General features: G+C 44.4%; 1 protein-coding gene across 1 annotated transcript in view; it reads left to right on the top strand.

Moving 5' to 3' along the window:
* LOC126284935 (TWiK family of potassium channels protein 18-like) overlaps window positions 1-12,312 on the top strand; it is a 1,181,210-nt gene extending 1,168,898 nt beyond the window's left edge. Inside the window, exon 9 of the mRNA XM_049984198.1 lies at window positions 10,676-12,312. The gene's annotated coding sequence lies outside the window, so the exon portion shown is untranslated. The remainder of the gene's footprint in view (window positions 1-10,675) is intronic.
* The last annotated feature ends 6,940 nt before the right edge of the window (window positions 12,313-19,252 follow it).

Raw genomic sequence — 19,252 nt, 5'->3', positions numbered from 1 at the left:
GTTGGCGCCGGTGGCGACACCTACGACATGCTGACATGAGGAAACTTTCCAACCGATTTCTCATACATAAACAGCAGTTGACCGGCGTTGCCTGGTGAAACGTTTTTGTGATGCCTCGTGTAAGGAGGAGAAGTGCGTACCATTACGTTTCCGACTTTGATAAAGGTCGGAATCTAGCTTATCGCGATTGCGGTTTGTCGTATCGCGACATTGCTGCTCGCGTTGGTCGAGGTCCAGTGACAGCTGAATATGGGATCGGTGGGTTCAGGAGGGTAATACGGAACGCCGTGCTGGATCTCAACGGCCTCGTATCACCAGCAGTCGAGGTGACAGGCTTCTTATCCGCATGGCTGTCACGGATAGTGCAGCGACGTCTCGATTCCTCAGTCAACAGATGGGGACGTTTGCAAGACAAGAATCATGTGCACGAACAGTTCGACGACGTTTGCAGCAGCATGGACTATCAGCTCGGAACGATGGCTGCGGTTACCCTTGACGCTGCATCACATACAGGAGCGCCTGCGACGGTGTACTCAACGACGAACCTGGGTGCACGAATGGCAAAATGTCATTTTTTCGGATGAATCCAGGTTCTGTTTACAGCATCATGGTGGTCGCATCCGTATTTGGCGACATCGCGGTGAACGCACGTTGGAAGCGTGTATTCATCATCGCCATGCTGCCGTATCACCCGGCGTGATGGTATGGGGTATCATTGGTTACACGTCTCTGTCACCTCTTGTTCTCATTGACGGCACTTTGAATAGTGGACGTTATATCTCATATATGTTACGACCCATGGCTCTAACCTTCATTCGATCTGTGCGAAACCCTACACTTCAGCAGGATAATGCACGACCGCATGTTGCGGGTCCTGTAGGGGCCTTTCTGGATACAGAAAATGTTCGACTGCTGCTCTCGCCAGCAGATTCTCCATATCTCTGACCAATTGAAAACGTCTGGTCAATGGTGGCGGAGCAACTGGCTCGTTGTAATACGGCACTCACTACTCTTGATGAACTGTGGTATCATGGGGAAGCTGCGTGGGCAGCTTACCTGTAGACGCCATCCTAGCTCTGTTTGACTGAATTCCCAGGCGTATCAAGGCCGTTATTACGGCCAGAGGAGGTTGTTCTGGGTACTGATTTCTCAGGATCTATGCACCCAAATTGCGTGAAAATATATTCACATGTCAGTTCTAGAATAATATATTTGTCCAATGAATACCCGTTTATCATCTGCATTTCTTCTGGGTGTAGCAATTTTAATGGCCAGTAGTTTACTTGCATTGGCCAAAGCCCGCCACCGTACAACTGGGACTCCACACACGTACGAACAGCCAAACGTGAAGATACAAGTGGATAATTTCGTCATGCTGCGGCAACGCAAGGTTTCCGTTTCGCAATGTGCTGTGCGACCAAACTGTAGCAAAGCCAGAGGGCCCGTGGCGGACTCGCAGCCGGGCTGTCGTATTGTGCGTGCGGTCGCCGGTGGCGGGTGGTGGGTGGCGGAGGGTGGTAATCTGGGCCTGGAGACGGGACGGCCGCGCGCTTTGTTCCTCACAAGAAAAGCGCCGGCCCACGGCCTGGCCGGCGCAGATTACGGACAGGCCGCCGCGGGCGCCTGGGCAGTGAGCGGTACACGACACTGGCTGGCCGGCGGCCGCAGCGGGTCACCGCGACGCTGGTGGCCGCTTGTCCCGACGTCCGCTTCTGCAAGCTCCGGCCGGCGAGGGCGCACTGTGGGGGGGGGGGGGGGGGGGGGCGGAGTCGCAGCTCTGGCAGTTTCATTAGTAAGGGCCGACACTAAGCAGAAGAGAAGGCGTTTTAGTGGTTGCTGGGTGCATTCATCAACAGAAAGGCTGAATTTTGTGGCAGGAAAAGTGGAAACAAAAAAACTAGTTGTTTCCAGCCACGGTTTGCTTTGGTTCAGTCTGATTGAGTAACACGTCCTACTCTTGTTCTTCCCCCTGTCCTCCTCGTCTTCCCTTTCCCTGTCCATTTTCTCCTGTCCCCTCTCTGTCCCAAGTCCTCCCGACCTCTCTTTCTGCCCTTCATCTCCATCTCCTCCTCAGCTTTCTCTCTCTCCCTTTCTCTGGACATCAGCTCCTTTCCACTTTCTATGCCCATTGTCTCACACCCCTCTGTCCATCTCCTACTCTGCTCCCACTCTCTCGCCCAAAATCTTGCTTCAAATGGCTCTGAGCTCTATGGGATTTAACATCGGAGGATATCAGTCCTCTAGAAGTTAGAACTACTTAAACCTATCTAACCTAAGGACAGCACACACATCCACGCCTGAGGCAGGATTCGAACCTGCGACCGTAGCAGTCGCGCTGTTCCGGACTGCAGAACCCAGAACCGCTCGGCCACCGCGGCTGGCGCCCTAAATCTTGTTTATTTTTATTGCAACTTTAGATTCTGTGGAAGTATTCTAATAGTAGACTGATAACCCATAGTGCGGCTAATTCCAGTGGAGGTTCGAGTCCTCCCTCGGGCATGTGTGTGTGTGTTTGTCCTTAAGATAATTTAGGTTAAGTAGTGTGTAAGCTTAGGGATTGATGACCTTGGCAGTTAAGTCCTATAAGATTTCACACACATTTGAACATTTTTTGATAAGCCATAAATACAATCATTTTGTTTCTTAACTACGTGTGTGTGGTGCTTGTGTGTCTTCATTAGATTAATGTGCAATAATTTGAAGAAAATCGTTGAATAACTTTTCCACTCTTCCCAGTTATTTGTTACATATTCTGAGAACATTTAAATGAAACCACTCGTATATTCGAATGCAACGTTGTATCAAAATTTCGAAGCAAGAGATTCAAGATTTTGTACAAAGGAACATTTACACTCTGATGTAGGTTTCCCATACAGTTATTACATATATATTTCAATTTATATATTATATGCGGTGCGCTAGCAGGCACGTAAAAGCACACGTGTATTCGAATGCAAGATTGTGTCGAAATTTCAAAGCAATCGATGAAGAACTTTCGGAGGTTTAAGATTATGAAACACCAACGTTTACATTTTTACGTATGTAGATGAGAAAACAGCTTGGACAAGGTTATTTTTCATTAGTCTTCTGTCGAGTACTCCTCGGTCATTGTCAAGTGGTGACAGAAAGACCGTGGATTTTAAACCACTACTTGAATTGGCTGGGAGCCAGAGAAAATTTTATCGTTCATTCAATATTTTCATATGTGTTAATATGAAATCAGCAATGATCAACGGCATTAGGATGCAGAAGGCAGCGGAAATCACTGTATTAAAGACATATAACGAGGCCTAGAATTGAAAAAAGTGTCTCTTCAGTGACAAAGGATTCCGAAACCGTCCCCCATTCGGGTCTCCGGAAGTTGACTGCCAAGGGGGAGGTGACCATGATGTAAATATTGAATAATCAATGAGACGATAGCGTTCCACGCATCGGGCAGTGGAATGTCAGAGGCTTGAATGTGGTACGGAAGCTAGAAAATCTGTAAAGGGTAATGCAAAGCTCAGTCTAGGTTTAGTAGGGATCAGTGAAGTGGAACGGAAAGAAGACAAGGATTTCTGGTCAGATCAGTATAGGGTAATATCAACAGCAGCAAAAATGGTATAACGGGAGTAGGATTCGTTATGAATAGATGGGTACTGAAAATTGTTTATTGCAGTTTTTATTGTTCTTCTCGGAATCGACATCAAACTAACATCGGCAACGATAGTTCATTTATACATGCCTACGTCGCAAGCGGAACATGAAGATATAAAGTATATGAGGATATTGAAAGGGTAATACAACACACAAACGGAGATGAAAATGTAATAGTCATTGGGGACTGGAATGCAGTTGTAAGGGAAGGAGCAGAAGAAAAGGTTGCAGGAGAATATGGGCTTGCGACAAAAAACGGGAGAGGAGAACGACTAATAAGTTCTGTAATACATTTCAGCTAGTGTTCAAAAATCGCAAGAGGGGGAGGTATACTTGGAAACGACCGTGTGATACGGGAAGATTTCAGTTAGATTATATCATGGTCGGACAGAGATTCCGAAATCAGATACTGGATTGTAAGGCATCCCCAGAAACAGACTCAGATCATAATGTAATAGGGATGAAGAGTTGGCTAAAGTCCAGGAGCTTAGTCAGGAAGAATCATTACGCAAGGAAATGGGATAAGAAATTCTAAGGGACGGCGGGACAAGCTTGAAGTTCTCTAAGGCTACAGATACAGCAATAAGGAATAACTCAATAAGCAGTATAGTTGAAGAGGAATGGACATCTCTAAAAAGGGCAATCACAAAAGTTGGAAGAAAAAGCATAGGTACTAAGAACGTAACTGCGAATAAACTGTGGGTAACTCAAGAAATACTTCTGTTGATCGATGAAAGAAGGAAGTACAAAAATTTTCTGGGAAATTCAGAAATACGTAAATACAAGTCGCTGTGGTATGAAATAAGTAGGAAATGCAAGGAAGCTAAGACGAAATGGTTGTATGAAAAATGCAAACAAATCGAAAAAAAAAATCATTGTCGGAAGGACTGACTTAGCATACAGTAAAGTCAAAACAACATTCGGTGACATTAAAAGCAAGGGTGATAACGTGGAGAGCGCTATGGGAATTCCACTGTAGGATTCAGGAGAGATAGCGGATAGGTGGAAACAGTACTTTGAAGGCCTTTATGAGGGGGAAGATTTGTCTGATCTCATTCAAGAAGGAACAGGAATCGGTTTAGAAGAGATGGGGAATCCCGTATTAGAATCAAAATTTAAGTGGGTTTTGGAGGACTTAAGATCAAATAAGGCTGAAGGAATAGATAAGATACCATTACAATTTCTAAAATCATTGGGGGAAGTGGCAACGAGACGACTATTCACGTTTGTGGGCAGAATGTATGAGTTTGGCAACATACGATCTGACTTTCCGAAAAATACCATCTACACAATTTCGAAGACTGCACGGTCTGACAACTGCGAGAATTATGGCAAAATCTGCTTAAGAAATCATGCAGCGAAGTTGCTCACAATAAGAATATACAGAAGAATGGAAAAGAAAATTGAGGATGTGCTAGATGGAAAGGTAAAGGCATCAGAGAGGCAATTCTGATGTTGCCTTTGCTTATGGAAGCAAGAAGCAAGACTAGTTTATAGCATACTGTATGTGATCACACTGTGTTCTGGTGAAGTGGAACGTGTTTTACTACGTTATTTGTGGAAAATACTTGTTATAGTTACGTGTGCATCACAACACCTCAGCATGATGCGTAGAATGGAAGTGCTTGCCACACGAAAACGGGACAAGCTACCTACAGTAATTAGCACACAAGTGATCCAGAAAATTCATGCACACCAAATGTAAAGAATAAATAAAAACGAAAACCCACTGATGGTGCCACAGTGGTGCCGAAACATGTTTGGTTACTGAGAAAAACGGTGTTTTGCATAACTGGGGGACCTCACGTCCAACAATTTTAACTGCAAACACGGCCAATACAAGGAGCTGCAAATCAAAAAGATAAAAAAGAAAGAAAAAAGCCTCCTTGCCTATCTTCTGTTGTCCAAACCGCCTATGTCCTCCTCCACGTTTTATAAACGCTACCATGCAAACAAATGGCTTTCGTATGTGTGTTTAGTAGTAAAATGTGCTCACATGGTAACCGTCCACCAACCACCATGCCTTGTGGCATAGCTTCTGATACATCTTGTACTTCTAGTTAGCAACTGAGGAGCTACTTGATTGAGAAGTAGCAGCTCATAAATTCACTGGCAGCTCTTGCAAAATTGGACTAGTTTGCTATGCAAAATTGGACTAGTTTGCTACATTGTGGTGGTCTATAAACTTTGAATATAAATTGAATGTGAAATGCCCACTGCAAGAAATCAGATTATAAAAATATTACTTATGTTAATTGAACTCTGTGACTGCATGTAAATTTTATAATTAATAGTTTAACATCGCAAGGAGTAAAATTTAAAAAAGTCAGTAACAACAGGAAACGAACGTGGTTGCCCGAATTGCCACTATGCGCATTAAAAACACACTGACAACAGCTTTTCAAAAATTGCTCATTCTCTACACTTTCACCGTATTCTACACGAAATATCAAAGAAAAATACTGACCTGCACTGGGAGCAACGTAGCACTCGTAACGACGGAAGGGATGACGTCACATCAGTGCGTGCACGGTTGAAATCAAGACAGTTGCGTCCTTTCTCTGAGCTGATCGTAACGTGGCCTACCATCCTTTCAGCACTCGACACCGGTTTCTACTTACAGAAGTTTTCCTCACTTTTGTTTGCATAGCAGCACGCAGTCAAAGAGGAATGGTGTAATGTCGATACGATTTGCGGCTAGCATTAGAAGAGAAGCGGTGTAATTTGGGAGCAATCTCCGGAATGCACTTGAAGAGAAATAGAATGATTTTAGTGCGATGTTTACAGTGTGGTGTAACATATTCGTACATGATAAGCGGCCGCCATTGCGTAAACTGACATTTGCTGGAAGTGGAGTGTGTTGATCACATGCCCCTCCATATCCTCGTCCAGTGACGCCTGGGAATGACACGAAGGCCGATAGACACCTGTTCAGAAGGAGTTTAATTTTAATATTACTAGTTATACAGGGTGATTTTTTGCAACGTGTACAAACTCTAGGGATTGATAAATGAGAGGATATGGAACAAAAAAGCTCTAATGATCTCCGGAAATGCATGTCTCCTATGCTGGAGATCATTTATTCAGTCATGTTTTGTAACAGAGACTGCGATCTAAAATGCGCTGTGCCATGCGGCTTCAGTTACAGTATGCGTGGTTTCTTCCTAGAGACTCATACTCTTCCTCATACGTCATGCCCTAGCGTCCTCTCCTGCCACAGTAATTGTTAATGTTGTGTTCGATGCAATGCTCACCTCTTAGTGGATGTGATGGGGATGTGATATAGCACTGTACACAATGTTACCGTATTCGAATCGAGAGCCTGCCAACACAGTGTTTACTTACGGAAAGATAAATGGCAGCGGGCTGCGGGAAGCACGGTTGTATCAGGAGACCTATCCTAACGACAACAGCCAGAGCCTTCAATGTTAGCAATAGTGTTTCGCCGTTTGAGACAGCATCGTTTTAGAAAGCAGGAAATTATGAAGACGCACGCGAACTGTTTGGACACCAGATTTGGAGGAAAATATGACTAAAACTGTGGAAGGCGACCTCCGTGTCTGTAGCAGGCAGATGGCACGCCAGTACAGTGTAAGCCAGACGACTGTGTGGAAAGTTGTCCATGAGGATGGGTTTGAGAATAAACTAACCACCGGGCTGGCACTAGTCGATCTAAGTTCCGCCTATGATACAGTAGATCATCGGACACCTTAAACACTACCACCTAGTCAAGATAATCGAATCCCTGCTCCAAAATAGACAGTTCTTCGTAATGCTTGAGGGGGAAAAAGAGTCGATGGCGGTATCAGAAAAATGGGCTCGCCGAAGGGAGCGTGTTGGCGCCAATCCTATTCAACATATATACAAATGACCAACCAACTCCAGACAAAACTAAAACTTTTGTATATGCAAGCGACCTGGCAATAACATTTCAAGGCAACAGGTTTGAAGCCATTGAGGAGAAACTAGCAACCGCCCTTTCTGTAACGTCAACCTACTACAAAAAGAATTCTCTAAAGCCTAATCCCTCCAAAACTCAAATGAGTGCATCCCATATGAACTCGAGGCAGGCAAAGTACAGGCTCAATGTTGCCTGGGATGGGACATTACTAGAACACACAGATACTCCCACCTACCTTGGCGTCATGCTGGATAGAACATTGACATACAAATATCATTGCGAAAAAACACGCAAAAAAGTACAAGCACGAAATTCCCGAATAAGAAAGATGTCCAACGGTAAATGGGGTGCCAAACCTAACGTGGTCAGAACTTCAGCCCAAGCTTTGTGCTTCTCAACTGCCGAATATGCCTGCCCAGTATGGTGCAGATCCGCCCACGCAAAAAAGATAGATATTAGCTTGAATGAAACATGCAGGATAGTGACAGGCTGCATGAAACCTACCCCCATAGAAAATCGTCACAGGGCCGCAGGTTTCACAAACCCTGACTCACATAGCAAAGCCCATGAACATACCGAGAAGCTAAAACAAACCTTTGATGCCCGCCACTCAATATTTGGCGTAGAGTGTGGCCCCAGAAGACTCAAATCCAGACGCAGTTTTCTAAGTTGCGCCTTAGATGAGCCCCCCATCTACTATCCACTCAGAGAGGACCCACCAAACGGCGTTTCTGGTGATTGGAAAACCTGGAGAATGCTTAACCGCATCAGAACTGGGGTGGCTCCTGTGCAATCTAATCTGATCAAGTGGGGTTTGTTGGACGAAAATGACGACAAATGCGACTGCGGCAATCGACAGGACATGGACCATCTCCTACAACGCCCTGCCGGCCTGCACAGATGCACCCTCGAAGATCTTTGGCTGGTTAAAGAAGAAGCATTGGACATTGCCCAATATTGGGAAAACAAATTTTAGTTTCCGGACACGAAAAAGTAAAGTAAAGTAAGTTACTGGCCTTCTCACTTACAGCGCGTGCAGAACTTACTAGCGACAGACTTCACACATCTGGAGGTGTTTTGTCACTGTTTTTTTCTCCAGGCAGTCACGATGAGGGGATTTCTGTCATTCGTCCTATTCACAGATGACGCCACCTCTACCCGAGATGGCATTTTCAAATTTCATAACAGTCACCTGTGGGATAACTTGCAGTTGGTATGGTGACATCGAATCGTCAGCATCGGTGCAGCCGGAATGTGTGGGCTGGGATAACTGGCGACGGTATTTTGGGACGAGTCTTCCTACCACATCACTTAACAGGTAGGAACTATCGGCGTTCTTTGCCTCTCCCGCTGGAAGAAGTTCCGTGATGCTTCAAAGGGTTATGTTGCTGTTACATGGTGGTGTTCAAGCTCAATTAGTCGTTAACGTCCAGAAGCATCAAAATTGTGTCTTTCCTGGTTGATGTATGTTGCATGGCCTGCTCGTTCACCGGATCTCAACCCGTGCGATTTCTGGTTATCAGAGCCGATTCCAGATGTGGAGACACTGGAGTAGCATATTCATGGTGCCTTTTACACTTTTCAGTTGCATCCTGGCCGATGTGAACCTGTGAGACACAACACGCTACGGCGCGTACACTCATGAGTTGAGGCACATGGAAGCCATTTTCAACACGTAGTGTAACTGCATGGTACACGGCGTACTAGACCAAACTCCCGGTAACAATGGAAGATTGAATAAGTGGTCTCTAGCAAGGAAACCACGTGTTTCCGGACATAAGTTCATTACACCTTTTTTCTTCCGTATCCTCTAATCATCGCCCTTGTAGGGGCATGAAAAGGAAGCAGTAGTTGGGAAGGGAGTGAGACAGGGTTGTAGCCTCTCCCCGATGATATTCAATGTGTATTTTGAGTAAGCAGTAAAGGAAACAAAAGAAGAATTCGGAGTAGGTATTAAATCCATGGAGAAGAAATAAAAACTTTGAGGTTCGCCGATGACATTGTAATTCTTTCAGAGGCAGCAAAGGATATGGAAGAGCAGCTGAACGGAGTGGACCGTGTCTTGAAAGTAGGATATAAGATGAACATCAACGAAAGCAAAACGAGAATAATTGAATTTAGTCGAATTAAATCGGGTGAGGCTGCTGGAATTAGATTAGGAAATGAGACGCTTAAAGTAGTAAATGAGTTTTGCTATTTGGGGCCGGCCTGAGTGGCCGAGCAGTTCTAAGCGCTTCAGTCTGGCACCGAGCTGCTGCTGCGGTCTCAGGTTCGAATCCTGCCTCGAGCATGGATTTGTGTCATGCCCTTAGGTTAATTCGGTTTAAATAGTTCTAAGTTCTAGGGGACTGGTGACCAAAGATGTTGAGTCCCATAGTGCTCAGAACCATTTGAATCGTTTTGCTATTTGGTGAACAAAATAACTGCCGATGGTCAAAGTAGAGAGGATATAAAATGTAGACTGGCAATGGCAAGGAAAGCGTTTCTTAAGATGAGAAATTTGTTAACGTTGTGTATAGATTTAAGTGTCAGGATGTCGTTTCTGAAAGTATTTGTATGAAGTGTAGCCATGCATGGAAGTGAAACATAGACGATAAACAGTTTGGACAAGAAGAGGATAGGGGCTTTCGAAATGTGGTACTACAGAAGAATGCTGAAGATTAGATGGGTAGATAACATAACTAATGATGAGGTGTTGAATAGAATTGGGGAGAAGAGGAGTTTGTGGCACAACTTGGCAAGAAGAAGGGACCGGTTTGTAGGATATGTTCTGAGGTATCAAGGGATCAGAAATTTAGCATTGGAGGACTGCGTGGAGGATAAAAATCCTAGAGGGGGTCCAAGAAATGAATACACTAAGCAGATTCAGAAGGATGTAGGTTGCAGTAAGTACTGGGAGATGAAGAAGCTTGCACAGGATAGAGTGGCATGGAGAGCTGCATCAAACGAGTCTCAGGACTGAAGACGACAACAACAACATCCTCTAATCGATCTGTTTCTAACGTTTGCACACGGTGGAATGAATATTATGAATATTCTATATTTCCTGACATGGAGACGCACCCAAAAGTCTTTTTCCCTGTGAAATAGCTGTACTGACACGGTAATACATGTGGTGATGAGTTTTCTTTTTTACAGGTAGAAGAGGCACAACGAGACCGCCAAAACGCAGAGTGTCGCCTTTTGGAGGCACCGCCGCTGCGATTTCCTGCTTCGTCCAAAGAGGCAGCGCGCCGGGAGAATGGCCCTGGCCAGCGGCGGCGGAGGAGACGCCGCGCGACTTCAAACGACCGGCCGCCTGGCGAGTTTTGTGTGCGCCTCCTGCTGCAGGCTTTGTGCAGTCGCGATTGCTGTGGATTAAGGTGCGGTGCGGCGCGGGACGTCGGGCGGCCGCACAGACGTGCAAATTGCTTCCCGGCCGCGCTGTCCGCGCCCAAAATTGTCCCGCGTCGGCGAGACACACGGCAGCGGCAGCGGCGAGGGCGGAAACGGCGGCTAATGAAGGCGTGTGAATTGCGAACCGAGCCAAAGAGGCGGAAGAAGGAGACGGCGCCGAGAAACTTCTGTGGGGAAAGGATAGTGGCGCCGGACTTAATTCCCCCTTGCTTTTTCCTCTCTAGGTCCAATGGCGTGATTCCCGCGATGAACATTCATTTTGTGTGTGTGTGTGTGTGTGTGTGTGTGTGTGTGTTGGCGCGAGGGGTGTAAGAGGGCGCCCAAGCGAGGCAAGAATAGGAGCTGCGATTTCCTAGTCAGAACTGTAGGCGAGAAATAAATATTGAAAAATCGCAAGCCACCGGTTCTGTTGGGATGCAAAGTGGATTTCGGGCGCGTTGATTGCCCAGGTGCGCGCATTTTACGCGCGGCGGAATGAGGATGCATTATGAAGAGCGACGCCTAGCCGAGCTCGCGAGGCACCTGTTTGCCTGGGGGCTGGTCCGCGCCCGGCCGGTCCCAGATGCCTGTGTCAGCTTTTGCGCCTGCCACCAGAGCGGCTGCGAATTTCGCAATCTATACAGATTTTCGCCTGCCGCTCTCCGGTCTCCCTGAGGAATAAACAGAGACACGCACCCCCCCCCCCCCCCCCCCCAAAAAAAAAAATAATGCTACCATCCAGGCGCAATTTTCTTACTGTCAAGAGTCCGGCGATTTATGGCAGAGGACCCGTCCCAGGCGCTCAGAACTGCACAACTGAAGCGCTGCGCGTCCGTACACGCCAGCAAAGTGTGTGGGTGTTTTTGTGTGTGTTTAATCGTGCAAGTGTTTGTGCATGTTAGTGCGGTCGTCGCCGAGCGGCGTAATTTTTTGCCGCTGTCAGCGTTGTTATATCCCAGTTAAATTATTTCCTTTGCGGCAGAAGCGCTTGCGTGTGACGTTTTCGCGATAGCTAATTTTAATGCCGTGTTTTCGCTTCGTCCCCTTCCCCCCCCCCCTACCCCCCCCCCCCACCAGCCTCTTCTCCCACCTACGTTCCCAATCCCTTCCCCCAGCCTTTACTTTTGATATTTGCACTGTCCGGGAGGGAAACTACGCATCGCTATAAAAGAGCTGACGTGTGCCGCGGGTCGAAATAACCGCATGATAATGAAGACGTTCTTTTATTTCGTTTTTCTTTTTCTTTTCATTGTCCTCGCAGCCCTTTTTCAAGCGTGTGAAAGTTTGTAAATACACCCTACGAGGATCAAATTGTGCCTGGTGTTTTTATGTCAGACTGAAGTTGTTTGCTGATATTGGTATTTTTGCATACTGAAAATAAATAAAAATATCACACACTGTGTAACTTATTAATTTTTGTATATAGCCCTGAAAGCGTTCCAGGACAAACATTGAATCCATCCACAGTGTAAAATCAGTTATTTCATTTGTCCTGCTTCTGAGGCGCCTATGTAAATTTTTTGTCAGTACCAAGGCTTAGATGTGGTTTTACTGCTTCACCCGCAAGTCACCAACAGGCTGACACAAATGTCTCCAAACATGTTCAATTTCAAAAATATTTCAGTCGATTGCTGTCATAAACAACAGTTCTCCTGAAACCTATAATTTTATGTTTCATTTATAAGTGAAATATGTTACACGAAGTCACCATGCAAATGAAAAATTAAAACATCAGTCTACTATAAACAATTCAGCTTCCCATCCAGACGAATATAAATCGTTGGGTGGAATATACCTTGAGCAAGCAATAAAAATGTGCTTGGGTATAACACAACCATCTGCATCCATTCACTAGAAATTCCTATCACTGAAAACGAGAAGAGCAATCTGTGGAGTCAACTTTATCCGTGGAATAACGTCTGCTACATGTATTCTCCTTCCTGCTATATCAGTTCCTTCAGTTAATGTGTCCAACAAATTTTACCCCTCACGCAGCTTGCGTTAAAGAGTAACGAAGTTTTGACGAGTCACTGTTCCGTAGCTACTCTATAATTCCTGATATTTAACTTCTTTATTCCGGTTGTTAGATAATGATAAGGGAGGCAAAGAACCTCCATCACATCGGAATTTTCCACGTTTTCTATGTATGTACCTTGTTTTTTACCCCTAATGTCATAGTGTAATAACCTAATTTTACTTTCCTGGAAATGGGAACACATTATGATTCTGCCCTATTGGAATTTATTTAAAGATCCATTGTGTATAGCCTAATTGTAATTGAAAGCTACGTAACTGTTTTTTGAAGCAAATGCATCAAATTTAGAGGGCATCGTATCAGGCATTCTAGGTATGCCATTCTGTTTGCAACCGCCATCCATGCAGATGCTAAGAATGAGTTATTCTATTCTAACCAGCGCTTTCTTGTTGATGTAATTAGTCATACATAACCTAAATTTCGTAAACATTAATCCCATCGGCAGGAAGTTCTGCTAGAGGATATCCATACCGCGACAGAAATTCACACATTTGGTATAAAAAATAGAAATAAACGTGTGTACTTTTTAAGTGGTCATTCTACACAGCGTTTATTAGTTCAGTTATTTTCCCCCGACTTGTTTCGACATTAATAAAATGCAATACACTCTGCGAAAAGTTTGGAAAATTTCATTTTTGAATATGAAATCATATTTTAACTGCAGACGACATTTCCGAATTGGAACACAGCAGAATCAAACTGTATGCACACTTCATGAATGTACTACTTCATTTTCGTATATATGCATTGTTGTAGCCAAATATCAAAATCCACAGTAAAGTTATGTAAAACTTATTCGTTCAAAGCGAGAGAGCATACATAAGAAATCATGTTAAATTGAGAAAGACGCTCTAATTTTAAAATTTGTATTACAGTGGTATCCGATAAGTTCTGTGCACAAAATACTGCTTGCAGTGTAATAGCCCAATATTTCAAACTATTTTACTTCCAACACGACTGTAACTCTGGGACTGAAAATTAAGGTTTGAAGAGATTACTGGAAATTGTCACGAGATTTAGGGCTATTTTATACTAATTTAGAATGCGGTATTTTACAATATGGTATTTTATGCGTAAAACGATGTCAAACATGAGTAGAGCGTAGAGCGCACAGCGTCTCCAATTCGTTTGGGAAATGGCTTCGTCATATCGGAATTATCTTCTTAGTTCGTCGAAGTCGATGGTCCATTTTCGATAGTGGGTCCTTGTAGTTCTGAGCTCGAGCGATCAGGCTAACAACTCTCTCTCTCTCTCTCTCTCTCTCTCTCTCTCTCTCTCTCTCACACACACGCACACACACACACACACACACACACACACACACACACACTGAGAGAGAGAGAGAGAGAGAGAGAGAGAGAGAGCGAGAGCGGTCGTTTCATGTAATAGATATTGCAAACATATTGTATCATCGAACTCAGATTATTGCATCACAGTCAGCCATCGAAACCTGCTTCTTCAGGATTTATACTTACGTTCCAGTAATATGTATTCGGCTGAATGGAGACAATATTATTTGTTACCACATCAAACCAAGACAAGTTATAGCGGAATACAAGATGTGACTCACAATGGAAGTCATACTTTTCGTACGGCATCGAGTATAATGTTTTGCTGTTTTAGGTTCTAGATGCCAGCACTAAATATGAGTGCTATTCACAGGCCACAGAAATTTTAAATTTATTAAACGTTGTAAACTGCGTGAAAGCATCACTACAGAGGTGCGTGTTTTTAACAGCCACAGTGAAAACCAGAAACTCTGCACGAAACACTGTTGGTGGTAAGCAGTCGGACCGCTGAGAACGAGGGATACAGTTTAAAACACAAACATCAACTAATTTGAACAAAATCTGAGGAGAAAATTATGTTTGCGGAGATTTTACACAAAAATAATCAAGTTTGATTACGTTTCAGTAATTCTGACCGTAGTAGCTAACGACAAAAACCGTTAGTGTTCTATAATCAATGTTCCTATTATCCTGATGTCAGTCACATTAAACTACTGTTTTAGTACAATTAATTTTTCACCTGCAGAAGGGTCAACATTAGATTAGGAGCCGCAAATTATGCACCTAACCTCCAGTCAACATACAACTTTATTTCGTTAACTGTTTATTGGCTTAATGTTTCAAATGGCTCTGAGCGCTATGGGACTTAACAACTGTTTATTGACCTGACATCATCAGCTGCGTGTAGTATTATGTTGATACTTAGTATCTTAGTTCCGTCTAGTCAGGAGTGAATAAGACAAATTTCTTTTCCAATAAACTTTTCGCTTTTATTATTTACAACATATGTTCGTGGTCTGGAATATATATATATATATATATATATATATATATATATATATATATATATATATATATATGTGTGTGTGTGTAGTTAACCTACTTTGCTTTACATTTTCGACATTATTTATTGAGACTATAAACAGTTCTTGTAGTTTCAGCTCATGTACGATACCGTTGTAGGACTAATTTCTACTCACAAATTGCGTAGATTCTGGTCGACACGTGTTCCTTCTCCTGACTGACAGCTGTTTTTCCGCTTTTTGCCGTGCGAAATTTCATTTTCACAACACTAGGAAACCAACATTTATTGTCTGCTATTGTGTTTTGGATAGTGTTGCCACATGTTGAATGTAGGCACCAATTATTGAACGTGTACTTATGATATCTGTGACCTATCCATGTGTGTGTGTGTGTGTGTGTCTGTGTGTGTCTGTGTGTGTGTCTGTGTCTGTGTGTGTGTGTATGTGTGTTTGTGCATGAATGTGTGTTATATACATGCTTGTATGTGTTGTTTTAACAAGGTTTGACATGTGCCAGGAATTTATAAAATATGTTTTCCTTCTTTTAGTAAGTTTACCTCAGATTTTTTGTTGATAGGTATCTGGTCGTTTATGGTATGTTCGTTCTTTATAGTGGCTTTCTGGATACGATTGTATTACAGCATTGGTGTGAGACATTTACGGTAGTTGTTTAACCTAATCATTTTCATATCTTGTCCTATGGAATCTTCAGAGTTCTGCTAATGAGGAATGGTTATATGTGCTTTGTTTTAAAATCTACATCTGTATTTACATCACAGTAAACAAGTTACATAATGGTGAGTCGTGGAGGGTACTTCTGATACCACTAACCGATCCCATCTTCTCGGTTCCACTCTGGAATGACGAGTGGGAAAAATGATTCCAGCGAGTCTCTGTGTTGTCTCTAATTTCTCGAATTTTCTCATCGTGGTATTTAGGCGAGATGTATATGACAGTAAGTAATATGTCTTGAAGAAGATAAATACCTGCAGCTGTAATTTTATTAATTATTATTTGACTACCATACATGTAGATAAATGAGTCATCTAGATGTTTGTGTTATTATAGGGCTCACCAATTTCAAATGGCTTCTACAGATTTCTAAAAATTCTCTGGACGTGATCCACTTTAGAACATTCTCTGCACCAGCAGTATAGGGGTAGCGTCTTTGGTATTAATACCTGGTTCGAACGCCGCCATTGCTTAAATCTTGAACAAAAATCGCCAACAATGGTAGCTTAAGGTCAGCATCATTTAGCCAACAGCCTCTTCGAAGAGGGCGGAGGAGCCGACAGTTTCAACTCACTCTGTTGTCAGGGGGTGGGAACCTGCCCCTAAGAACGGAAGAGTCAGCAATGATCAAAGGCATTAGGAAGCAGATCGCAATGGAAACCACTGCAGTAAAGACAAATAATGTGTATCCACAGGATATGTGCATGTAATTGAATAACCATCGAAAGGATAAGGTTCTACGAGTCAGGGCGTGGGACGTCGGAAGTTGGAACGTGATAGGGAAGTTAGGAAATCTGAGAAGGGAAAGGCTAAGACAAAGTCTAGATACAGTAAGCGTCAATAAAGTGGAATGAAAAGAAGACAAGGTATGTGGTAATATCAGCAGCAGCAGAAAATAGTATAACGCGAAAAGGATACGTTATGAATCAGGAAGTATGGGAACAGTTCAGTAATAGGAATGTTTCCATCAGAGTCGACGGCAAACCAACACCTACAACCATAGTTCAGTAATACACTCCTGGAAATTGAAATAAGAACACCGTGAATTCATTGTCCCAGGAGGAAGGGGAAACTTTATTGACACATTCCTGGGGTCAGATACATCACATGATCACACTGACAGAACCACAGGCACATAGACACAGGCAACAGAGCATGCACAATGTCGGCACTAGTACAGTGTATATCCACCTTTCGCAGGCTGCTATTCTCCCATGGAGACGATCGTAGAGATGCTGGATGTAGTCCTGTGGAACGGCTTGCCATGCCATTTCCACCTGGCGCCTCAGTTGGACCAGCGCTCGTGCTGGACGTGCAGACCGCGTGAGACGACGCTTCATCCAGTCCCAAACATGCTCAATGGGGGACAGATCCGGAGAGCTTGCTGGCCAGGGTAGTTGACTTACACCTTCTAGAGCACGTTGGGTGGCACGGGATACATGCGGACGTGCATTGTCCTGTTGGAACAGCAAGTCCCCTTGCCGGTCTAGGAATAGTAGAACGATGGGTTCGATGACGGTTTGGATGTACCGTGCACTATTCAGTGTCCCCTCGACAATCACGGCTAGTGTAGGAGATCGCTCCCCACACCATGATGCCGGGTGTTGGCCCTGTGTGCCTCGGTCGTATGCAGTCCTGATTGTGGCGCTCACCTGCACGGCGCCAAACACGCATACGACCATCATTGGCACCAAGGCAGAAGCGACTCTCATCGCTGAAGACGACACGTCTACATTCGTCCCTCCATTCACGCCTGTCGCGACACCACTGGAGGCGGGCTGCACGATGTTGGGGCGTGAGCGGAAGACGGCCTAACGGTGTGCGGGACCGTAGCCCAGCTTCATGGAGACGGTTGCGAATGGTCCTCGCCGATACCCCAGGAGCAACAGTGTCCCTAATTTGCTGGGAAGTGGCGGTGCGGTCCCCTACGACACTGCGTAGGATCCTATGGTCTTGGCGTGCATCCGTGCGTCGCTGCGGTCCGGTCCCAGGTCGACCGGCACGTGCACCTTCCTCCGACCACTGGCGACAACATCGATGTACTGTGGAGACCTCACGCCCCACGTGTTGAGCAATTCGGCGGTACGTCCACCCGGCCTCCCGCATGCCCACTATACGCCCTCGCTCAAAGTCCGTCAACTGCACATATGGTTCACGTCCACGCTGTCGCGGCATGCTACCAGTGTTAAAGACTGCGATGGAGCTCCGTATGCCACGGCAAACTGGCTAACACTGACGGCGGCGGTGCACAAATGCTGCGCAGCCAGCGCCATTCGACGGCCAACACCGCGGTTCCTGGTGTGTCCGCTGTGCCGTGCGTGTGATCATTGCTTGTACAGCCCTCTCGCAGTGTCCGGAGCAAGTATGGTGGGTCTGACACACCGGTGTCAATGTGTTCTTTTTTCCATTTCCAGGAGTATATGCTATTAACTGATGAGGAGCAGTGACATGTTGAGTAGCTACTGGAGACGACTCGCTGAACAATGCGCTGGGAAGACCTCACCAGGTAAGTAAGTGATCGACCATACCAACAAAGAACTGTGGTGTGAAATCTTAAGAATTTCGTCGTTTCTGTCTTTCAGGTTAAGTAACTCTGCCGTTTTAGCCGTAAACTAGCTGATGGGATATACTACACTAACGATAGTGTTGTTCTGTGATAATACAAACGAAAATTTTCTTTCTCTCGTTCTGTTATTAATTAGGATCAACTTCTACTAAATGTAATCTTGCGTGGTTTGTTACGCATTGCTCGACTTGATCTGGAGGTTTTCTTTTCTGTACATCCATCCAACACGTAAATTACAGTTCCCAGTTTTAAAAGGAGTAGCCAACAGTTAAGGTATGTGAGTAATAGAGGCAGTAACTGACAGTATAGAGGTAACTAGAGATGTAAAGTTATCCTAGGCTACCGTATACTATCATAAGTAAGAATTGATTACATTAAGTTTCCTAGCGGCTTTGGTCATTTAAACTCGTACCTGTGTTAATTCGTAGTTACGTGTTGTGCACACTTATTGGACGTTATCTCATAACGATCGCTTTCTTTACGTGTGCAATCGGTGTCTTACTAGATTTACCTAAAAACCGCCTAGAAACTGAGTGGGGTACCAGGTAACCCACAGAACAGTAACAATACAGAATTATCATAAACCGTTAGAAAACTAAATTTTCTGAACAAATATGTAAAGTAAAAAACGCACAACTGAAGACACATCAAGTATCGCTTCAATATTTCGTCAAACGTATGTAAAAATATTGCTGT

This window comes from Schistocerca gregaria, chromosome 8 (assembly GCF_023897955.1).
Source record: "Schistocerca gregaria isolate iqSchGreg1 chromosome 8, iqSchGreg1.2, whole genome shotgun sequence".
NCBI classification, from domain to species: domain Eukaryota; kingdom Metazoa; phylum Arthropoda; class Insecta; order Orthoptera; family Acrididae; genus Schistocerca; species Schistocerca gregaria.
Note: the sequence above shows the minus strand (reverse complement) of the source record. Positions and strands in the feature narration are given on the sequence as shown.